The sequence below is a fragment of the Amia ocellicauda genome, chromosome 16, assembly GCF_036373705.1.
Source record: "Amia ocellicauda isolate fAmiCal2 chromosome 16, fAmiCal2.hap1, whole genome shotgun sequence".
Lineage (NCBI taxonomy): Eukaryota > Metazoa > Chordata > Actinopteri > Amiiformes > Amiidae > Amia > Amia ocellicauda.
Genome location: NC_089865.1, coordinates 19,272,376 through 19,288,597, shown reverse-complemented (window position 1 = coordinate 19,288,597; position 16,222 = coordinate 19,272,376). Strand labels below are relative to the sequence as shown.

The window sequence follows — 16,222 nt, the reverse complement described above, 5'->3', positions numbered from 1 at the left end:
AAACAAGTTCTAGTGAGTCAGTAATACTGGCCACTGTGGCCTCCATTGTACTGTATGGAGTCGTCTCTTTATTGCTCAAAGGCTTATTTTGTTTCAGAAGAAGGCAAGACAAAGCGTCAGTGTATGTGATTATACCCATGTGACATTATGCCAGTCTTATGGGCAAGAATACAACACATCGTGGAAGTATTCCATCGGCCAACAAAGGGGATTATGAATTACTTGACTTGGTTCAATTTCCGACAAGACATTTATTTTTCTGTGCTCTCTAAATCCACTTTCCTGGACGAATGAATCAAGTTGAAGCTGCAAGACCAACCACATACCATGGTGTTCATTATGACAAGTGCTCAGAAATGTGCGTTTATTTGTATTTCAGCTCCCGAATTTGTAGTCGAAAGATATTTAGCTATACAGCACTGTGCTGATCTTAGGATGTGCTAATCAAACCTGTTTTGTCGAAATCTACCATGTGATTGACTGTTTCCGCCTGACTTTGTGTTTGCAATCTGCTGCCTTTATGGCGGAGACATCAGTGTTATTGAGAATGACTATAATTGACAAATGAGTGAGAGCCTGACCTTTTACCACTTAAATAACCATAATCAAAATGACTGAAGCCCGATTTCTTTCTGAATAAACAATATTCCTTCTCCTAAACATTGTCTGATGACAATACAAGTCTATTTCCGTAAGAATTTCTCAGAATTATAAATCGTTCCTTTTACTCCCTTTCCAGACAGCTGCTATGACCTGGATTTATTTCTTAGGAAATCTTGGTAAATCGCAAACACACTCACACAAACTGCCTGTTTAGGAACACATCTGAACCTGTATTTGTCACTTTACCTGAGGGGTAAACAGCACAATTCTGTGTCTTAATTTTTTGGTTTGCTTGTCTGTTCGTTTTTTCAGACACACCTCCAGTGCGCAGATATCTGTTAAATACTATTTTATTGGTATAAGTATTTTATATGACAATAATAAAAAGAGTCCAGATGCTAACTCGGAGATGAGAAAATCAGCCCAGGCAGAGGAGACTCCTGGAAAGATGGGGATCAGCCCCTGGCACTCAGCCCGGGGTTTCGCTCGGCCACCTCCAGCACATTGGGGCTTCTGGGACCCAATCATTTGAATACCCCTCCGGAGTCATGCAGAGTCACTGAGTTTACCGGTGCTTAGGCCCAGCTTGTCATCACATAACCAGACACTTCATCATTGTATTAAGTCCTTGAGCTCATGCCACACATACAGAAGCAGCTGTCAAGAAATGGTAGGCTTTTATTTTGCATGGTACGGTACAGCTGTCTCAATTCAAGAGGTATTGGCTTTTTTTCTATTGGATATTTATCATCCTGATGCACCTGGAAAGATATGTTACGATGGCGGAAATGCTATGTAGAGTGATCAAGATGTGGGACACATTCTCAGTTCGCGGCACATCACTGCGATTTGTACTTTACACACAATGCAGCTACGGCCCTGGAGCTCCAGTTTTGAACCCAATGTGGTCAGTATATCCTCATCCACTTCTGGTCCTCTTTGATTGGACTGAATACAGTCCTTGCGAGATCTCTGGCATTTTGGAGGACTGCAAAAAGGATGCATTCACACATCCATTCTGACTACATTCCACAAGCATTCATTACAGTTTCCTTTGTAGTGGATGGCCATTCACTTGAGCTAATTTGCACCCTGCTCTAGAGACACATTCTCAATACCCTAAAATAATAAAATACCACTACTACTAAAATGGTTTGCAATGGGGTTTTAATCGTTTGATGTTCTCCTTCTATGATACTGTTAAAGCAAAAACCTATCAGTTTAGTCAGAATTTGCTGCAACTGTAACGTTACTATTGACAGAAGTCTGCTTTACTTTGTTTATACAGATTAAGACAAATTGAATTACCTCTAAGAGAAAGATACTACAATTACTTGAAATTCGTAATACCAATGATAAAAAAAAAAAAATTACCATAATTCAATTTGGTATGTAATCACTCTAATTTGGAATTCGCCGGTGTGCTGTGAATTGAATCACAGTTGCGTATTTGATCTCCCAAGCAGGAGACGGTGGATCTCGATTGCGCTGCCAGCAGTTTCCAGTTATACGCTCCTGCCTCTCAGACATTAATCAACTTCAACCCCCCCCCCCCCCCCACTGAATGGTACACACCTCATTAGAACATCTTTAACTTTACACTTTGGGAAGGCAGAGGACAATGCTGGTGGATTGTGTTTCAGCTCTCTAATGAGGATGTCTTTAATAGAATCACAAAAGAAATTAAAAAAAAGATCTTCATACATGAAATTTAGTTGCGTTGCATAATTTCAGTGCTAAGAAAGAGCAGAAAACTACCATTTGTCCATGCAATACATCTCAATAACATGTTTTAGTGTGCAACTGAAACTACTGTACAAGGAGTATTGGCCACATGTGAGTGTGTTATTCCCTGTATGGATGGTCTCCACAATAATTAATTTCTGCTTTGGACTATAAAATACAGTAAACACATAATGACAAAGCCAACATGACAGAATCACATGCTTAAATGATATCATGTCCACCACTGCAGAGATCATCTGTTTAAATAGTACTGAACAAAGCTAAACTTGATGTTTTAAAATTTCTTTAACAGAAATCAAAATAAATTCCTTGGCATGTAAACTTAAAGACTTTGAATCTTTATTTAAATTTTAGGCGTTGATTCCTTTCCCCTGTGAAACACAGTATACAAGTACTACACATCAAATGCAAATTGGCACACAGTCACCGAACTATTGCAAAATGAAGAGATACTAACTGTATTTATTTATGTTTTCGGTAACACCCTACTTTTCACGTGCATGTCAGTGCATCAGGGTTGACACTTACAGTTACCCACAGTCTAATTATCTTAACGCAGTCTGCTTGAGGGCATTCCTGCAGAGACGAATAGACAAGTCGAGGCAAAGGGTTTCCACTACAGTACCTTGACATCTCCCAGTTTCTGGAGCCGCTCTTTCGAGAGTCCACAAAGAGCCTTACAGAGCAGCCGCTAATCCAGATGAAGTCTTACTCCTAGGTGTAATTGCCCAGATCAGGAGTGGACTTAAGCAGACCAGACACAGCCCACAGCCCCTTCACAAAAGCCTGCTCAAGGCCACTTTGTGGTCAAAGTCACCCTGATCAGGATCAATACACACAAATCAATCCATTAGTCCTCAGCACGAAATAGAAAATATCAAGGTTACGTTTTTCTCGTGCTTGGAAACTCTTCAGCTGACACACTGTAATCCACTTTCGCCAGAGAAGTAGTTGTTTAGTAAATAGAAAAGAAAAGAAAAAGAACAGGAATGGAGGGAGAGGTGCAAACTGAAAAACAGGAGCTGTAGTAGCAAGCTCCCTCCCTGCTTATGGGTGTAGTGAATTAAAAGTCAGCAATGGGGCTTGGGAGATTTCTTTGTTCCCTTTCATGAAAAGCGCACAAACCTCTTCTCTGGCACACAATCCCTGCCTCCCCCCTGTACCTCCCCCCCGTATCTCCCTCCCTCCCTTCCTCTCTCCCTCCTCTCCACCCAGCTCCTCACACAAAAGCCACGCTGAGATGATGCTGTCAGAGACCCTACCCCCACACCAGCGCACAACCTCTCTCTCTTTCTCACTCACACACACACACACACACATACAACACTGAGACTCAGCCAACACACAAGCCTAGATAACACACCCACAGACACAATATTTACACCCTGTACACAGACACCTGCTTTCATACACTCGCAGTAATCATTACACTACATTCACATGCATTACACATATACAATCGCATTCCTCAGTGCTGAGCTTGTATAAGTACTACAAACTAATCATATAACTGTATGTGGGAGATGCAGTGTGAGGACAAAGAACTTTTTAAGAACACAAATACCTCAGTAAACACCACAAATTGGCATGCATTATATAGCAGGGCCACACGCACACACACACACAAATTTGCACCTTTCAGAACATCTTCAGTTCAATGCTCTTCTTCATGTAGAGCCGAAAGGAAACACAATGACCTTTGCAGACAGTGTTTGACAGACAGTGTTTGTTTTTAGTTTAATTGAGGCAAACAGCATCCTCAGGTTGAGCACACAGCCCTCCATTTCTAGTCTCTATTTCAATTTCTATTCTTTCTCCTTTCATCTGCCTGCTTTTAATGCTTGGAGTTGTCAGTCAACAGGTCTGAGTGGGGTAATTCTGGATTTCATTGACGGTTTAAGATCCATCTATCAATGCAAAGCTTAGTATCGCAGGTGCCGCCAAATTCTGTACTGGATTGAAGCCCTGAGATAGGATGCAATACAGCACATGCATAATTAAGTGTAACATAAATAAGAAGGGAAAAATTATGATATAGGATGGAAATACCAGCGTTCCTTTTATTGGACATTAAATTGTCAACAGCCGGAAGCTTGCGGATACTGAAGAGGTGTTATAAGGGCTACACTACCCTAGCAACACTAATGCCAGTTGGTAGATTATTTTATGGAACACTTCAGCAGACAGATTTACTTCTTGAACTTGTACGTCCCAAGATAAACCCTACAGTAAAGCCTCGATCATATTCCAAGCACGAGTTAAGAAAACGTTTCCAACCCTTCTCCATCTCAGTGTGTTGCCGTGTCTAAGCACTCACTCTTACTTGAATACAGACGTGCTGCTGACGGGCAACATTACAGTAGTTCGGCCCCCCATCTGAAACAGGGCGAAGAAGGTGCTACATTAATTCTGAAAACCTGGGAGTCTCCCTCCCCACCCCCCCCACCAGCCTTACACCGAGACTGTGCCTAATCAGCTTTAACTGGCTGAGTGAGAGGCTAACCTACTTGTCTGAAACCAAACACGCAAGCAGAGGTAATAAAGAGTTCACTAGCTCCCATTTCCCATCATGAGAAACTATAACTGTAACTTCAATGAGAAGACAACTAAGGAGAAACTAAAAAAGGTTTTAAATAGTGGTAGAATAACACGAAGAAATAACATTAAGAACAAATATAAATTAAAATCTTGCAGTAAATACATTGGACTGGTTCTCAAGTGGAATTGTTTTAATTACACAAAACTAATGATTATTTTTTTCTTTTTAAACATATCCAACAAATGCATATTAAACTAACCACAAAACTCAGGCCTTTGGGTTTTGAACTAATCTGTTTTCAAAGCACTTATCTTTTCGTGTTGTTTTCCCAAACACCCTGTCCATAACAGTCATAACAGCACGCTTAAAGTACTGCCCGTGTACCTAGTGAACTAAGAGACAGGTGGCCAAAAAGAGCCATTGTCAGGTTTAATCACCAGACTCCTGTTTGTTTTGGCTTACAGCTTATCACAGTTCGAGAGACTGCAGGGTGCTGTTGGGGGGTGGGGGGGGGGGGGGGGGGTTGTCAGCATTTGCAATGAATAGCAGCTCATCAATTGAGCCACATTAGTGATTCACAATGAGGGGGATCAGTGATTGGTATCACACACAAAAGAAGGCTGTATTGCACTTATATTAAGAGCGAAAGCGATGTTGTCCTCACACTGCCACAAGTGCAGGAGGACAACGCAATGGTGGTGCGGTCCAGGAATGTTTGTTCACAGTCGCTAAACCATGCAAAATATCAGTTTCAAGAAGGATCACAACTAATCACAATACTTAACAAGAGATTTCCGCTACATTCCTCATACTAACAATTATTATAAAGTGGTGATATTCTGGTAAAACTAAATTAAAAAATAAATACAAAACACACATTTATCCACATAATCTGGGTGTTTTTTTTTTTTAATCTTCTTAAAGGTAAAACAGCTTAATTGGGGAGAGAGTGATACATTTTCAAAATCATAATCCTGCGGGTGAAAAAGCCGGCAGCGTAGAGGCGGGGTGGAAGAATTTCAGACGGCAGTGAGGCAGATGCTTGTGACAGGCCCAGTGACAGGCATGCCCAGAAGCACAGACATCAGACAAACATCTCCTGCAGAGATAGATACTGGAGACTGGCAGGAGGAATTAAAATGTAATGACTTCCTCCACTGCTGCCCTACACACAATGTGCCCCAAACTGTCTGGGTGTGTGTGTGAGAAGCGATCATCCATCAAAGGATCCAATCTCGCAATGTAACGCTTTTAATTATAGACATTCAGCAAACTACTACCCCAAACCATATATATGCAAATTGCTCTGAAGTGCCTCCTGAGTGTAAAAGCCAGTGGTGCTGATATCACAAGACTCAAAAATGCCATCCAATGTACCCGTTTTGTCTTAAGGCAGTCATCAGATCTAGATTTTAACAAAAAGCACAAATACACTTTGTTTGTTTTTCACTTCTCCCCAATTCTGTGAGTCTGAAAAGAAAGCTGAAGACATTAAAATAAAATAAAAAAAGACAATGGCCAAGGGCTCGATCAGGGCATGGTGCCATCCAACAATGGCACAGTTTCCTCTCTGTGGTTTAAAACCAGCCAGCTCAATCCCAGTTAACCATTCAGTGGCAGCTTCTTGTAAGCAGGAGATCGGTGGAGGTGGTGGGCTCGTAGCCATTGACAACTCGGCTGAAATGGGGGCGATTTCAGATGATTGTAGGTCACAGCTTTGTCCCAGAAGCGCACACAGAGGTATACAGAGCCTTGCTGTGTTAAAATGAGCATCCCCAATTTGCCCACAGTACTTCCACATCCACAATATAAATATTCATCTTCTCCGTGACTGTCTGCACCTGGCCCCGCATGGTGCACAAAGACAAACTGCCTGGTAGAGATTTTGTCAATCGGTTTGTGTCAGTTTTTTTGCCTGTATTTTTTTCCCCCAGTGGTAATAATAATAACATTGATATTATCTCCTTTTCAAGGCAGTACATTTTTAAAAACCTGTAAATGTTCACTGTGTGTAATACAATAAAACAGCACAGCAATGAATAAACATATGTATTATGTAACCCAAGTAGTAAGTGCCGTGCATTTAACATTGCTACCAAGCATTCATGGTCATGGTCAACTACAATTCTACACATAGACGATCAATTAATTTCCATCACAATTACCAGCTAAATTGTTGATAGATTTAACTGATATTAATGACTTGCCAGCACGTGCAGCTGTTAAGTAACCACAGAGCGGGGGGGGGTCTGGGGGGGATAAGTTTACCTGTTTCCATACACAGCTTCTGGGATACATGAATGCGACTTGTGTCATCTCTACTAAAACCCACTACTATCAGCTATATTGCCACCTCTCAGTTCTCTACGCTGTGTTTAAATAAAGCCTCCTGTCATTAATGATCTTTTTGGGATGAGCCAAGAAAATGACACCTTATTACTTGTGTAAAAGGAGAGACAAACACACAAAAACCGACAGATCCCTACCGTGTCTCAAAACTGAAGCTTGGCACACGGGTCGTACTTTGGTGACACTGCCTCTGTTTATTGAACTCCTGCATATATAATACAATGGGTCTTCATCTCTATCTAGCACCCTGCTGTGCGGCAGGCGACAGGGGTTCAGAGGAGACGGCAGGGGCAGAGAGCAGCCAGTGGAGACAAAGACAGTGATGCTCAAACCCAGCACAGAGCATCTAATTATTACAAATATGATAATAAACACAAATGATACTGTTGCAGTGTGCAGAACACGGGCACTGAAAGACTGAGGAGAAAGTAAAGCACTTGCAGACACTAATCCACATTTTCTGAAAAAATAAAATGCAAAAAAATAACAAAAACTAAACAACATCCTGTCTCCTTCCCTTACACGTGCCTTAGATCAAAAAGCTCAAATACAAATTATACAATTTCATTCAGAGCCTGTATTTCAAGAAAGCAACCTGTGGAAATCTATAGATCAAATAAAATACAAGCTAAACATAATCCTTTACAGTTGTCTGTCCAAGTCATCACAGAGCTGGACAAAAGAATATCCCAGTCCAGCTAGTAATTGGCTCCCAGGCTTAAAACCTGACACTGTGAATGTATGTTAAAACGGGAAGAGAGGATGTATGCCTACTCAAGTGAAGTGGGGTTTGTCAATTAAACAATGGCTTTTCCCTGTTTCTCTTTATTACAGCAAACTGGAGTACACTTGGAGGTGGGGGGGCATAGGTTTTTGCTTTTTTTTTGGTTTTAACCAACGCCTGGTTAACAAAATAATTTATAGACGAGCAGACAGCTATTCATTTGTGCAGTAGTCAGGCACAGGATGGACGAATGAAAGGAATTAAATGGGCAAGCGGGGCAAGAGGGACTATCACTTTATCACGAGGCTTCTTGCACTGAGATGTTTAACAGTGGACAAGTGTCTCTGGGTTCAGTTTTCAGAGCAATGATTCTTCTAATTTAGTACAATTCTTTCGCTAAGCCTATGACTGCCAAAAGAAAAGACCATCTAATCTTTTTCCGATGTCTGTTCTTCCTTTTTTTCAGCCCTTTCTTTTCTTGCACATTAACATATAAATAACAGAATTTTCTCCGGTCTTTATTTTAATTAAGATAAATGAGGGCAGCATTTCTTGGCGTTACAGTGCGCATGACATAACTATACTGCCCGGCTGCGGATTTCAAGAATAAATAATAAATCCAGTCATATTCCATAGTAGTCCAATTAGGGGAGCTGCTTATAACCCGAACCTATCTTCTGTTCCTGCTGCTGTTGGCAACTATTGCCCGAGTACACGGAGACATGTGACAGCAAAGCGTGCTGGCTGACACAACATATGTACTTCCTAGATATTAACGCACACAAAGCTGAGCTAATGAGCAATACCACGGCAGCCTTTCCTCCCTCCCTACTTAATTCGTGAACCAGTACGTTCGATTTTGACAGGAGAGGGGGATTAATCTCCGACGGCTGGTTCCAGTACGGAAAAGGCCAAGTGGCAGATTCACAAAACAAATCCAAGATGTCTGGTGGAAAGCACCATGTGAGGAGAACATCAGCAGCCAGCGGCAGAGAGCAACTTGATAGAACCGACGTCTCCAGAGCGGCACTATCAGCGACAGGCTGATCTCGGGGATCTGTCAGCGTGATGGCCACCAGGCTCCCAGTTTCCCAGCCATCTGTCAGGGCTCTGATAAGAGACCACGCTTTCGGCCTCACACGGACAGCCTTCCTCCTCCAGCGCTTCACTTATTACGAGAGATGGGGGACTCAAACAGGGAGCAGATTAAGCTGCCTTTTTCGACCCGACAGCTTTGCACGGTTATTGGCTCCATCCTAAAACTCACTTCAGTAAATTTGATTCATTTTTTTCTAGTGCTTTAGCAGTTCACACGAGGTGAGCAACGTCCCACTGGCATTTCAAAAGCCAAAGCCTGAGAGCTAAAAAGCGCTGCTGTCCTCGACTATGACGAAGACATTCTCTTGCACTGTCTGACTTCACCAGTTAATGCCTAAGATCTCACATACGGGTCGGGGTAAGGAGTTGTTTCTCTCTGGTTAAAAGAGCATGCAAATGAAGCCATTGAGGCCCTGAACCACAGTTTCCTCACAGCTGCATTTTTCCTCCTTTTAATACAATCTCCCCCGGCCATTTCAAGCTTCATGTTACATTCAAAGTAGCAACAGCTCAAATATGTTTTTGATAGAGAGATATAGAGATAGATATGTTGTTAGCATCACTAATTATTCATAAACATGTCACAATAATTATGAACTACTTTCTAAATTAAACATTTATTATCTACGTCTCATTTAAAAGGCACACAAGTGAACCACGGAAAACAAACCAAAGTGTACAGCAACGGTAACAACAGGGACAGCATCTCACATCAGCAGACTAATTAGGTTCCCACACTTTTGAGACAAGACAGGATTTTAAACTGCCTTTAAACAGGAACATATCGTGTAAATGCAGCATTATCGCCCGGCTGAATGGAGTATTGTTACTCAATTTTCCTGTACAGCAATCGTAACAACAAATGAAAGCTTAGTGCACAGCTTGCATGTATTCATATTTATTTCTTGTTTGCAGGGAAATGAAATTGATCTTTGGTTTAATAAAAATACATCATATACAAAAGGTGATGTAAATGTTTTCTTCCAAGACTATCAGGTGTTACCTTGGTTTTAACTGCAGCAGGAATAGTCAAGCTGCTCAGTATTACCTTTTTGCTATGAACTGTAATTAAGCGGCAATATTCTTCTCGTTAAAGGCGTAAAAGCCATTGCATGTCCATTGCTTTCAGTTTGAGGTCAATCTTAAAATCCCCTGCTGACTTAAAGTGTCCTGGTGACAATGGGAACATATGGTCACCCTCAGGATAACTAACCAAGATGTTTACACTTGAGTAGTCACGGCTAGTTAAAACAGTCTGTGTTAGATCAATGAAATGAGCAGTTCGATCAATAACTTGTCTTTTTTGGAGAATAATTCTAAATGGACAACTTTTATATCTGTGGTTCGGACGCTAATATTAAACTTACATTTAGATATTGTGACAGAACATATTCCTCTCCACAAGATTAATTTAAATAACCTGGTCTGACCACTACATGGTGGTAGGAGAATCCAGAAAACCCCCCGACCCTGAGCAGAACTCTTTAGTCTAATAACTGTAGAGCAAAATTTCAGCAGTTTAGTTTAAACATACAATAGGAAACATGTCTTTTGCTGGCATCTCCTTACAGCTCCTGCGACTGCATCGGCGCACATGCATTATGCATCTCTAACACACAGATTGTGCTCAATAATTTACAGACATTATGCACTAGTTTTGTGTAAAGTAAATGGCTTTATCTTCATGCTTGATTTGCACAATCATCGAGAGCTAATATTGTAACGTGTACAGTATGTTGAGCCAGTGTCTCAAAACCCTTTCAAAATGAAACACTGCTTTTTAAGGCAAGCCATACACCATGGATGATTTTCTCACTCGTTTAAACAGCATTTTACAGGTGCTGTGTCACATTGTTTTTTCATCATGGTTTTATTCCAGAAAGCACAGCAAGTAGTTTTGTTTCAGCGAAAAATAGACATTCATATTTTAGTCGGCACATTGTTTGCGATGCACAATAACTTTTGCATTTGTTCAGAAGTTGAGGGTCATAAAATTTGGAGGAGCCGTAGCTGTGAGTGTACAGTCTGCTGTCTGCTAGCATCTCTGTTTGCAATACTAGGTGAAAACCTCCAAATTCTGAACTCCATGTAAAGCTTTTGTGGACAACTGACGAATAATTAAATTTTTCAGATGAACCGCGATTTGAGCTCATACTGAGCCATTCTCCCAACACATGTCAAAAGCTTAGAAAATAAGATCAGAGGAAAATGCATATATTAAGTTGTTCCAGCTAACCACATAAATGCAATAAAAGCACCGAATTTCAAGATGATCAAGACAAAAAGCAAAAAGTTTTTATCTTTCAAAGTGAATGCAAAAATATTAAATTACATAGTTGCTTTACTTAATAAAAGGGAGTCACAAATGTCACTGATAATAATCATCTATCTGTTTCCGTTTGCCCAGTAAATGAGCGCTCTAATTCAGAGTGGCAATGCAAGGGCCTGGGTTACTTAAATGTGCATCCTGTGGACATCCAAGAAAAACAAACCCTTAATAGATGACACCCTAAATTCAGCTTGATATCATTCCTCACTCCAAAACACAAATCCTGCCATTAAAAATGTTTAAAAACTCACATTTCTTGGCGTTGTCGATCACAATGGAAACAGGGAATCTTCAGGCCAAGTCCAAGGCTTTATGTTTCTCGCTACACAACTTTAGTTCATAGCTCTTTAACGCATCCTTTTTTAAATGCAACACCTAAGAGCAAGTGCTGGTTCCTAGTGGGTCAGACACGGTCACTGGAACAAACTGCTAACAAGACAAGCAGGCTTCTGAATTTAATGGATTAAAAGCTTAAATGTCTGCTTGCTGCCTGGCTCCACAAACTGCTCCCCATCACATGGCTAGTATCACAAACTTACACAGGCTACGAAATGATTTCCACAAGCAGGGCCATCTATAATGCAGGTAAGAGTTCAGAAAACTAAACACAGGAATAAAAACATGAATGTGCTTTAAACACTTTGCTTTTTGTACAACAGAGCTAAATCACAAGAGGGCACTGGGCACTGGCTTTAAAATTCAAACAAGATCATATTAAATACTTCAAAAACAAAAACAAATCCAGCACACAAAGTATTCATGCACTGCAACCACATACACTAATACCTACACCTTTTTTCAGCACTTGCCATGACGGCGAATTCAAAAGACCAATCTGCACTGTGTGTTTGTGTTGTTGTTAGTTGTTTATGATAATCACCACAGTCACAGAGAGAGTACACAGCTGTCTTTGTTTCCGGCGAGAGACGCAAAGCTCTACCGGCGCAATACCTGCTTGCTTCGACAGTACATCCCCAGCAGTGTGTTTGATGTGTTTGCTGTACATGATATCCCTCCAGTGGGATCCAGTCAGCTGAAGCTGTTAAAGGACTCATGGTTTATTCATGGGTAACATTTTAAATCCCATTAGTAAAAATTTGCTTACAACTCTGGGCGATAATGAGAGAGAGGGGGAAAAAATTACAAGATTATAAAAAGATCTAGTTAATTAGGAAGATTTTCAATGCGTCTCATCACTCTTAAGAGCACAGACAGATGTTCTTGTTCCGGAAGCTTTTTCCAGTCTGCCTTTACTCATTAGTAAGCTGAAAGTTTGTTTAGGTACATGGGTATTTGTTGTAAACGGGTTTGTATATGTACTGTATATTCAATACTGAGGAAACGCTCAGAAAGTTGTCTGGAATCGCTGACGGCTCCAGGCACTACAACAAGGATGTGGTCATGGAGGCCTCCAGCAGAGGGAGCCGTTGCCCCGTGCAGCTCCCCCGGCACCACGCCTCTCCGCCTGCCTTTCTTCCCCTCATTGCTGCAGTCCATTCACAAATCCACCTGAATGAAAAGCTGTAACTTTGCAGCAGACAGCACGCACTGGCAATAGGATAAGGCAGGAGGAGGAAGAAGAAAAGAAAAGGCACAGCACAGGGCTAAGCCACCGGAAGCCATGAAATGCAATTTGAGCTGATAGCACAGCCGGCATGGAGGAGACAGCCTTTGGTGAACTCAACAACGCTGGCCTATATGCAGTTTCTTAGATTATTTTTATGAAAACTAATCTGGAAGGCACACAGCTCTCTACAAAAGCGAAGGTTGGGGGGTCAGAGTCCCAAAATAAAAAGGCTCCTGGTTTTTAATTGGAAAATCGCTCATAACTTGGCGGCCGGTGACAGAGATGGATGCTCTGACAGAAACAGCTTCCACTCTTCAGCTTCAAGTGTGAGCTCTCTCTCTCTTTATCTCTCTCTCTCTCGTTCAGTCCAGGGCCACGGGCACAGCGGTGATAAACACTCCCTGCAGTCTGAGGGCTGCGCCAGGGCCTCTGCTCTCGATCAGCCATTCTGTATGGGTGCCACTCTGCTCCTGCCCCCTGGCCTTCTCCCCCGATGGGCGGCTAATTGACCCGGGTCATGTCTAGGCAGCTCCCAACATCACAGTTCAGCGTCTTCCTGCTGCTGGATTCAAACGGTCGCCCGAGAGCTGGATTTTATTCTGAACAAGGGCTGAATCTACAGCGTTTTTGTACAGAGAAGGGACTGTCTAACTCTGACCTCAAATGAAACGAGGACAGGCCCAGTCTGGGATGCATCAGAGGTACATGTGGCAGGTGGTTATAAAAGCATTCTTAAGGAGACACAATCGTTGTCACATATTTTCTCTTTACCAAGATTCTCTCTCTTATTATATGTGTTTCTCTATAATTGCCTCTCAAAACAAAAAATGTCCTTTTCTTTTGTAATTTGTACCTTGTCCTTCATGGTCATGGTGGCCTAACACTATAACATTTCAGCAGGGTATTCATGTCAACTTGAATCTGTTCATTACCAGCAGAAACACTGAAACCAAATACATTCACCCAACGAACGAAAAATGAAACCCTGACTTGACTTTTCATTGAAGGTTATCGATTTTATTTTATCATCGGTCAGCACTGACCATAGAAATACAGTTATTTCTTCTGACTGGACCAATACACACCATGATTACACAGAAGGACTGTGTTGGAATGGGCACGAAAAGTCCCCGTGGACTTTTGATTTATAAACGTCCGCTTGGAAACAAAACCACGGCAGAGAGACTGATTACACACAGCACGGCCCACAATAAAATTATACCAGATATAAGTTCCTCCATGTCAATAAAAGGTCAAATTAAAAGTGGTTGTGAACAGCAGTGTAGAGGACTGGAATAACATTGTGCAGGGAAAGGAGAGTAGCTGCTATACCAGGGCCAGCAGCATTGTGGGTCCACGATTAACCTCAGGAAGAAATCAAATGACAAACTACTTAGATGTTTATCCTCTGGTTCAGAGACTCAAACTCTACTGCACTTGTGCCCAAGGATACGTTTGCTTTTTCTCTTATTTGTTTTCTAAGTTACATTAGCCGAGTAAATCAAGGCCACATTGTTTATTGTAAACCTGTTGCTGCTGAATACAGAGCATGTGCATTATCTAAATTTCACTTTCACGTTTTGTTTGTTTGTTCGGTGGAAACAAACTCAAAGGCAGTCGACCTAAAGAGCTGCAGACTGAAACCCCAGACTAATACGACGAACACAAAACAAAGCCAGGTCTCACTGCTGCCTGGGTGAAAAGAACGTAAACAGTTTCCTCATTTGTATGTGAATGCCATTTTGAGGCATTTGTGATAATATAGGCTACCTATATTAAGCTAAGTTTTCGGCTTATTTGTATATAAGCAAATGAATCCCTCTGAAGATAATCAACAGCGAAAACACTGGAGAGATTTACAATGATCGCTGTGGTGTCTTTTCCCCTCTGGCGGGCAAGGTCCCCTGCGAATGCCAAACAGGAAGTCACACTCTCCACCCATTTTAGTGCACCTCAGCAATGCGCTTCAACAATGTCTTCAGATGGGTTCATTTGCATATGCATAAATCATTCAAAACAGCCCAGGAATGTGCAGTCTTGCGCAATTGTCACGGGATGCAGCCACATATGAGGGGCTCTTCATCTTGTCATTTTACATAGCTAGTCACAGACCCGAGCATAAGTATATTAAATGCTACAAAACTGGATGGTTACACAGCTGATTTACCCTGGCAATGTGAACACGCTCAATTTCCTTCTTCAGACAGTGTAAGTAAGTGGAACAAAACTCAGTCCAGCTACTTTTTCCTGTTTTGGGTGAACTGGGTTTGGGGAAGAGGACAATGTTGCCCTTTCATGCATAAACATACAAGATCTGGGGGAACTCAGGATCCCATGATGGGACCCACCTCCGGGGACGGTCAGTTCCCCCTGCTGGAGCCCGAGTCCAAGATCTTTTACAGATTTTATGGATGATTGTTTTTAAAAAAGATTTTAAAAATGAATCTTAATTGTTTTTAAAGATTTAGTTGCTTTTAAACCACATTGTTTAGGGTTTTTGGTATAGTTTTGTTATATTCTTTTGTCAAATACATTGACCGTCTTGGACTTAATTTTAAATGCATTGGACCTTTTTTGTTTGTTTTTTATTTTTACCTTTTTAATTGTTTCTTTATTTTGTCCAATGCATTTTCAGTTATTTTCAATGTATTTGACTTTTATGTTGGTGAGCAGTTTTTGCTTTTATCACGTTTGTTTTGTTGTTTTGGGCACGTTTATTTTGAAGTTAATTGTTCTTTTGTTAAAAATCACAAAGATTTTAAATTTTTTTAAGTGATTTTAAGGATTGATATTTTAATTATTTTAATCATAAGCATTAAAAATTGAATTGTTTTTATTTAATGTAAATGTAAAATACGACACCAAATAAACAGTATTTTCATGCATAAACTGTCTCCAATTAATAAAGGAAAAGATCAGTATTCAAAATTCAAGTTCCCTCAAAAAGTCTGCTGGAAACTGATGGCCAAAAAGGTGGCTGGGCTTCTCGGAAACACATTAAAAAAGAAGTCACAGAGCACGGATAAACCTTTATCATTTTGTTTTGTGGTATTTCTGCGATTATATTTATTACTGAAACAGTTAGATTAAGGACCTTGTCCAATTATATGCAATGGGCATAAAACAGGCATTGAATTAAAAATTAGATTTAATGATGTTTGTCTTATTAAAAAACAAACAAATAAACGACAACAATAACTCCAGAATGATTTCCAAGCACATGTACTAAGTCTAAAACCATGCATTAGGAAGCTCGTTAAGTAGATA

At 40.9% G+C, this 16,222-nt stretch overlaps 1 protein-coding gene across 3 annotated transcripts in view; it reads right to left on the bottom strand.

Annotated features, from left to right (window-relative positions):
- dip2a (disco-interacting protein 2 homolog A) overlaps positions 1 to 16,222 on the bottom strand; it is a 132,503-nt gene that overhangs the window by 59,151 nt on the left and 57,130 nt on the right. The window contains exon 1 of one of the 3 annotated variants that reach the window (XM_066687321.1): positions 2,975 to 3,407. The exons of the other annotated variants lie outside the window; for them this stretch is intronic. The gene's annotated coding sequence lies outside the window, so the exon portion shown is untranslated. Of the gene's footprint in view, positions 1 to 2,974; positions 3,408 to 16,222 lie in introns of those variants that run through there. 3 annotated transcript variants of the gene reach the window in all.